Source organism: Hippoglossus hippoglossus, chromosome 6, assembly GCF_009819705.1.
Source record: "Hippoglossus hippoglossus isolate fHipHip1 chromosome 6, fHipHip1.pri, whole genome shotgun sequence".
In the NCBI taxonomy this organism is placed as follows: domain Eukaryota; kingdom Metazoa; phylum Chordata; class Actinopteri; order Pleuronectiformes; family Pleuronectidae; genus Hippoglossus; species Hippoglossus hippoglossus.
The window spans coordinates 14,122,300-14,129,782 of NC_047156.1; positions in this window are offsets into that span (position 1 = coordinate 14,122,300).

The window sequence follows — 7,483 nt, forward strand, 5'->3', positions numbered from 1 at the left end:
GTGGTAAAACGTGGAGCTACTGCAGAATTATTACCTGGCATTGGTGCTCACCAAGCTAGAGAACTTTGCATTCATCCTACCTAGTTTATCTGCAATTATGATGTTTTAGTCAATAATTGTCATCAAATAAATCAGAATTTGTTTTCCTACTGTTCACACATGTGGCTTTTTTATAAGTTTGAATGATTTATTTAACTGCTGCTACTTTTTCACACATTGCACATCGGTTACTTCAGATCAGTTCAGGTCTGTTTAAGCAATAGACATAATCTTAACAGCGTTTCAAAATAAAAGCTTTGTATTTTAATGCAATATAACGCATTGGAGCAACAAAATTAATGAATGCTTTTACTTTGTTTGACAAATTGCTAAAGCGGCACCTTTTAATGTCTGTGTCAGTCCAATATGTTGACATAAGAGGAGTTAAATTATCAAAATGATCTGGTGGTGATTGAGCCACAGTTTGACCCAGTGGCTGAACTCTGCTGTAGTTGATCCGAGGACGTAGAAGAAGACATGTTCACCTTGGTCCAGAGACTGAAGAGACACTGCCCCGCCCTCACTGACAGAGCGCTGTTCACCAGTTAATTCAAATTGTATTAATATTGAAAGTGTCATGTGACCAAATCGCATCAAATTTCACACTGCACCTCCCTGGGCCACTAAGAATAAACATGTGTGAAGCTGATTAGATGAATGGTTAGCGAGATAGGCTTTCCTCCTACAGACATGCAAGTGATTTTAGAATTAGATGTCAAAAGAAAAAATAGTCTCCTCCTCAGATTCTTTCATTTCATCCACCCAACGTGTCTGTTAAATTGACTTCCAGCATCTATTTTCTCTGCATATCTAAAGAAGCCTTTGGTGTGTGTCTTGTTCTACAGGGAGCTTCAGCAGTTCAGGCTCCACAGTTCTCCAGTGGTTACAGCCGTGTACCCAGAGAGGTGCCAATCCAGACGTCTCTCACCCTTTCTGATACAGAGCCCACAAGGCACGGCTAGGCACAAGTCCCTGATCAGGACATGCTACCGTCTTTTATCAATGTTGACCAGCCACACTCCTCGTGGCTCTGGCACGGCGGCATCATGGGAACTTGTCTAATCCCTCTTCTTTATTATCTCAGGTCAGTAGATGTGCTACGTTCCCACCTTGAGAATAAGACAAAGGAAACACACTGAAGGTATGTAAAGAGGAAACACTCCGAACCTGTGGCTTTTTTTTTCTTCAGTTGATGAGTTCAAACTTTGCTTCTCCTGAGGTGCGAACCTTTCCGAGAGACGCCTCGGCACGATCTGATCTGACATCATTTCACTTATTTCCAGGCTGCGTCGGGGAGGTGAGGATTAAAAAGATAAAACACGGGCTTTTATGTACAGGCCACTTTGCTAATTAGACGGATTAAATTGCGCTCTGTGAGGGGAATTCATTTGCAAGTGAATGGCAGTTAGCAGGCAAACATGTATGGCAGATGACACAAACCCCCCGAGGGTATTCCATGGTTAGTTTGGTACAATTTAGAAATTACACAACTCGTTTACTAAATAACAGGCTCATTTTTCCCTGAACTGCTTCCTTTAGTGGCTCACTGTCACTTGACTTTCAGATGTGTAGAAAATAGGTTAGTCTATTCCAGTGAATGAAGCCTCCTGGTAGCACCACTCACTGCAGTAATAGATAGCCATTTATAATTCATGAGGTGGCTAGTCCCCCAAGTTAATTTTGCCCAAGGCACTGTTTATTTCTGCTTTGTACTTTGTTTAAAGTCAGTTGTTGACAACTCTTGTACATGTCAAACTATCACCGCTAATAATTGCTTAAGGAGATAGAACTTTTGCAAATGTTGGTTCCACCAGAGGTACATTCGCCTCGCCCGATGCAGAACTTCTTCAGATGAATTTTTGATTCATCTCCTTCTCGCTCTTGACAAAAAAGTCCTCTGTAATTCAAAGCAATAGCTGTGAGAGGAATTATAAAAAAGAATAATGTAGTATGCTCTCCATAACATCCTAGATTTCATGTGAGATCGGAAACGTCTCTCTCACTCGCTCTCCTCTCCCATCACCCCCCCCCCCCCCCCCCCCCCTCTTCTCTTTCTTTCTCCAGCTTGCTGACATTCTTCTTTTTACTTTTTTCTTTTTTTGCATATTGACCAAAGAGGAGCTGCGCTGGTAGACGATGACTGTCACACGCTGTGGATTGACAGAATCCATTGTAGGAGAGCATCGGCCTTGGGCACTACCTCTGTGGGTCATCCCCGTTCCTCTCACCGTGCAGATACAGCGACATTCTCTCAATACAAGCAGTCACTTGATTAGTGCCAATTATCCAGACTGTCACTTTCCCTGGTGAGGGCGGCCCAGGATGCGCCCCGTCCCCCACACTTCCCGTCTAGAGCGGACGTGCACTAAAAGTCTGCACTCGTAGCTGTAGGCTGTGGGAATGATTTCGAAAGCAGAGACGAGGGGGGGAAATAAAAGAAATGCGGGAAGCAAGTTCTGAGTTTGACAGTGTGATGGCATTGACTTCCGAGACAGTTACAAGGGGAGTGTCACTTCTCCCACAAAGACGTCTCCCCAGGGCTGCACCATCTTCCATCAGTCAGTCAGTCGCTAACTTAATATTCAGTTGTACACTGTCTACAGGACCCAACTGGGTTACATTCACTAAGGTATACAAAATTCACTTGTAAGTCTGTTGGTTTTATCCGAAACCAGAGGTACTAACTTTAATATAAATGTGCAGAAATGTAGCACAAGTGTTAACAAAAACAGTCAATTCTACCAGAGCATAATTCATGTGGCTGACGGAAAAAAATTCGGCAACAATTAGAATCGTGAAGTAGGAAAGGCCGTAAATCTCTGGAGCCAGTAAAATCAAATCCAGTCCAAACATGTGTTAACAGCTGGTGCCAGACCTGAACAAACACTGCAAACAAAGACAGAGCACAGAGGTCATACATGTGGCCTCGGGAAATTCAAAAGAATGCAATTATTATAATCAAATGACAAATTCAACAAAGGCTTTTTATGGGCCACTGAGCAAATCTTCCTTTTTAATGTCTTATACTTGTTTCCTCTGCTCCTCAACCTCTTCATCTAAATGGCAAAAGTCAGATTAAGTCCACTCTCATCTCCTCTCTGATTCCATCCTCACTCACCAAATCTTCTCTCCACTATTTTTCCTGGTTCCAAAAACACAATCCCAGTGTTTTTTCGAGCGCCCCTCTTTAAACAGTGCTGCTGTGTATTTACTGATCTATTTCTTGACGCTTTTATGTTGTTACTGTGTCTCTTGTAACTTCTCAGTATTCAGCGGCGGAGAAGTGAGACGCAGAGCAGAGCTCCTCTAAACAGCAGAGGTTATCCTCAGTATGGATGTCTGCAGGGGAGTAAACACCATTGGAGCGCGCGAGTGAATATTTTGTATGAGAGGATATTAATTATTCATGCCCGCCTCATTGTGTATGATGATGTGTCAGGATGTTTGCCAATAAACAACAATATTCCTTGTAGGATTGATCCAATATGAAAAGTTGTTGAGCTAGTTCTTCTCGGTGTGAAGAAGTCTGAAGAATGCAGTATGTGGGAGAGCCGGCACTAGTACTTATTTATGGAAATATCAATATTGTATCATAATGCCGTATCCTCTCCTCTTAGTATAAACAACACCATCAAAACGGGCGCTTCAAATCTGGACTGTGAGAATGTGGCGTTAATATGAGGATTAAGGGAAATGTGAAACCACTGTGTACAAAGCTGTGTAATCAAATCGATTTGAGGCAGTAAACTGGGTCAGTGTGGTTTCTGGGATTTTCTGAATTGGCAGAAAAGTGCACACGAAAGAAAACACAAAAGAAATACCTTGTTTTTGAGGTGTTTATTCTGCTCAAACAGGGGCGCTAACTACGAGCAGCACATTGTTGGCTCTCAGTGCAGAGTGATAAGCCTGCCTGGTTTGTCTGCAGGGGGAGTTCTGCTCTCTTTCATGGTAGCGGTGCCCCCGCCACCGTCTCCCTACGGCGCCCGGGGGAATACATCACCACACGGGCAGGACAGCAGGCCGGCACAGGCGTTATAATTGCCATCTCCTCCTAGTACACATTGTGCACTGCAGAGCACGGTGATTAAATCAAAAAACTCCTCTGCATCCCAGCTCTTTACCTTGCAGGCAAACAGCAGGCTCCTCTGGGATGGGGTCATCATGGCCCCCGGGGGGGGGGGGGGGGGGGGGGGGGGGGGGGGGGGGGGGGGGGGGGGGGGGGGGGGGGGGGGGGGGGGGGGGGGGGGGGGGGGGGGGGGGGGGGGTGGGGGGGGGGGGGGGGGGGGGGGGGGGGGGGGGGGGGGGAGGGGGGGGGGGGGGGGGGGGGGGGGGGGGGGGTGGGGGGGGGGGGGGGGGGGGGGGGGGGGGGGGGGGGGGGATGCAGTCTGCTCACTATTATGTATCACTGCAGAAAAAACACGAAAACTGATGGGTATTAAAATCAATATTCATCTAAAGCTTTTCATTCACCTGCAATGATGAGGTGCTGGATAAACATTTGAAACGGTGAAAAGTAGAACTGCTGCGGGTGAACAACAATTTCACGATGTGGAATACCACCAACTTTTAATTATTAGTAACGTTTCTATTAGCTCCTTTTATTCCTGATGAAACACAGACAGTTTGAGCGCATCCTCGATCATTAGCATCCTGATTTAAATGTGTGCGCGATCATTAAAACACAGATAATTCACCTGGAGCCATAAAGAAAATTAGAGCGGGGTTTTATTCAGAGTTATCGTCCTTGGACAACCTGCACATACACACAAAACACACCATTATCACTTGGGTTAATGGCTTTGTTAATTTGAAGACATTAACAACTGCTCGGCTGTCCCCAATGAATGTGTCATACAAGGCAGGCCTTGTATTGTTAAATGGGTTGCTAAGTAGATTGATTCCTTAGCTGCAAAGCGCAGCAGTGATGTAGGCAAGCAGGTTAATTAAACATTTACACACAAACACCCAACAATCTATTGTGCACCTTTAATTTATGACATGTATATGCACTTTCATCAGGATTTTCTTTTGAGAGCATATGTTTGCTTGCTCCGTCCTAATTGGCACCATGCCGGTTTTTAGCACGCTGCTGTTTTTGAGGGGTGACTGGGACTGTCGAGCTCTCCACACTCGCCCATAATAGGGACAAAGCGGCTCCTCCGCTGCGCAGGGAGGCACCAGAGATAAAGATTCAAGCACCTGCACCCACACCTCCACCTCCGCTCCTTTTCATCTCAGGCACCAAGCACAAGCAGGAAACAAAAAAAACACTGATTCCTAATCAGCTCTCTGCACATGCCTCCACCTCTCAGCTCCTTTTTTAGCACACACACAAATGTAAGTGTACACATTTGTACACAAAAACACACACACAGTCCACCACAGAGACCTCCACACGGGGCTCTGATGAGTAGAAGTGAGCACCACACCTCCTTCAAAAGAAACGTCTTTTTTCCTTCTTATTCAGAAAACTCATGGGGTCACGAGGACGGGGAAACTTCTTGCGTTTTTTTGTTATTTTCGATGAATTTCTACATTTGTGAGAGCAAAGTGGGATTTGGGGCCAGGGGCGTTCGATGGTTTCCACCTTTCATGTATCCTCTGCTGACAGAAGCTGAGCTGACAGGAGAGCAACAAGGGAACAATCAATCACCTTTCTTCTCAACTTTTCTTTTTGGCCCACATATGTGTTGGTTAATTTGTTAACACTGGGTTTTTGTCTCTCTTTTTTTTTCTTACTTTTCTTTAGTGGTTGTCTAAGTGATGGAGCGTAACACTCCTGCACTGCAGCAACAGTGAGCTATGATGAATTCCAATCATCACTCCATATGCCAGGCCTCATTAGCTACGGATGTGTTTGCTTACAGCTTCGCCTAAATACCTCAAGTAGTGGATGCATGTTGTTTTTCTCTCCCCTTTTAAGTTCTCTCCCTCGCTTATTCACACACACACACACACACACACACACACACACACACACACACACACACACACACACACACACACACACACACACACACCACACACAACACACACCACACACACATGCACAGATACACGAGGCACACACACCCTGGAAAAGCCTTTAATACACTTGCCAAACGTGGGCCCTGGGTAAGATTCCTTGAGGGCAATGTGTATCCACAACAGTGTCTCTCCCTCAGACATGTGGCATGGGTAAACAACACAGTTAAGCCTAAAACAATGTGCGTCCCTGATGACTGCAATTATTTATGAAATCAAACACAATTCAGCTCTTCGCCAAGTGGGACAGCTCTCCTGATCACTCAACACATCTCCACTCTTTCACTGCTCATAATAATCTCACCACTAAGTGGAGAAAGGATCATATTTCTGTTATCTTGATCATCAAAATCATGATAATCAGCACATTCATCTTTCACTTGCATTGATCCTGGACGTGTCTACATTAACGGCATCCAGACCAAACTGAACATGTGTAAAGAATGCGACCTGGAGGCCCTTTCTCCTCCTCAGCCTGTCTTCGTGGGATGATCGGTGGTGACTTCTACCAAGGCAATGGCTAAATTATTCAACCTGAGGTGTTATTGCTCCAGAGCGGAGGAGCAGAAATGCCGGTGTCAGGACAGTATGCGTGGACTGGAGGCATTAGCCTGCAGTCAGCAGATGCTGCAGATGGAGAGCTCACTTTGTCATCCACTTTCTCAACACAACCTGTGAGGAGCAATTAACTACCGGCGCAGACAACACAGAGACGAGCTCATTTCATTTCCAAAAGTAAATTAGAGAGGTGGAGTGAGGGGCGAGGTCATTCATCACACTTGCTCCTCTTCATCTCACACTCTGAAGAGTCTCAGGACTTTAATCACACAGTCAACTCTCCAGACCTTTAACACAGCCCATCAGGCGCACACAGGTGCCGACAAGCCGCTGTCACCCGGGAACTTTCCTCAATGTTAAGGTGACTTAACTTTGTCTTAGCAGTGATTCTCTTTCAAGTTGTGTAATTTGAGCGCGTGTTTGCACCTTTTTCTCACATGTAAGTACAAGAGCGCCTGCTTGTACACCGTGTGAGAGTAAGAGTGTTGGTTCAACAACACCCAGGTCAGTCTCAGAGTCAGGTTACCAGCGGAGTTGTTTGTAAGAGGTGAATGCTTTTGTAAATGTTAAAAAAACAAGAGGAAAAAAACAAGTTTATCAGAACTGTACTATTTATGACATGTGGTATTCTTTGATTTTTCAGAAAGAAAAAATCTATTTATATTTTTTTTAAGATTGAAAAGTGTATTTTTCACATGTAAAAGGAATATGTGTAGAGAAATGTAATGTGATGTTCTCCTTAAATCCTGGGGATTAGAAACCAACAACATTAAAGATTAAAAAGTTTAAAATACAAAAAGTCAAATGTAAATATATCAAGTCCAAATATGAAATGTGCTGCAATAGGAAGGATCTGTCAGAT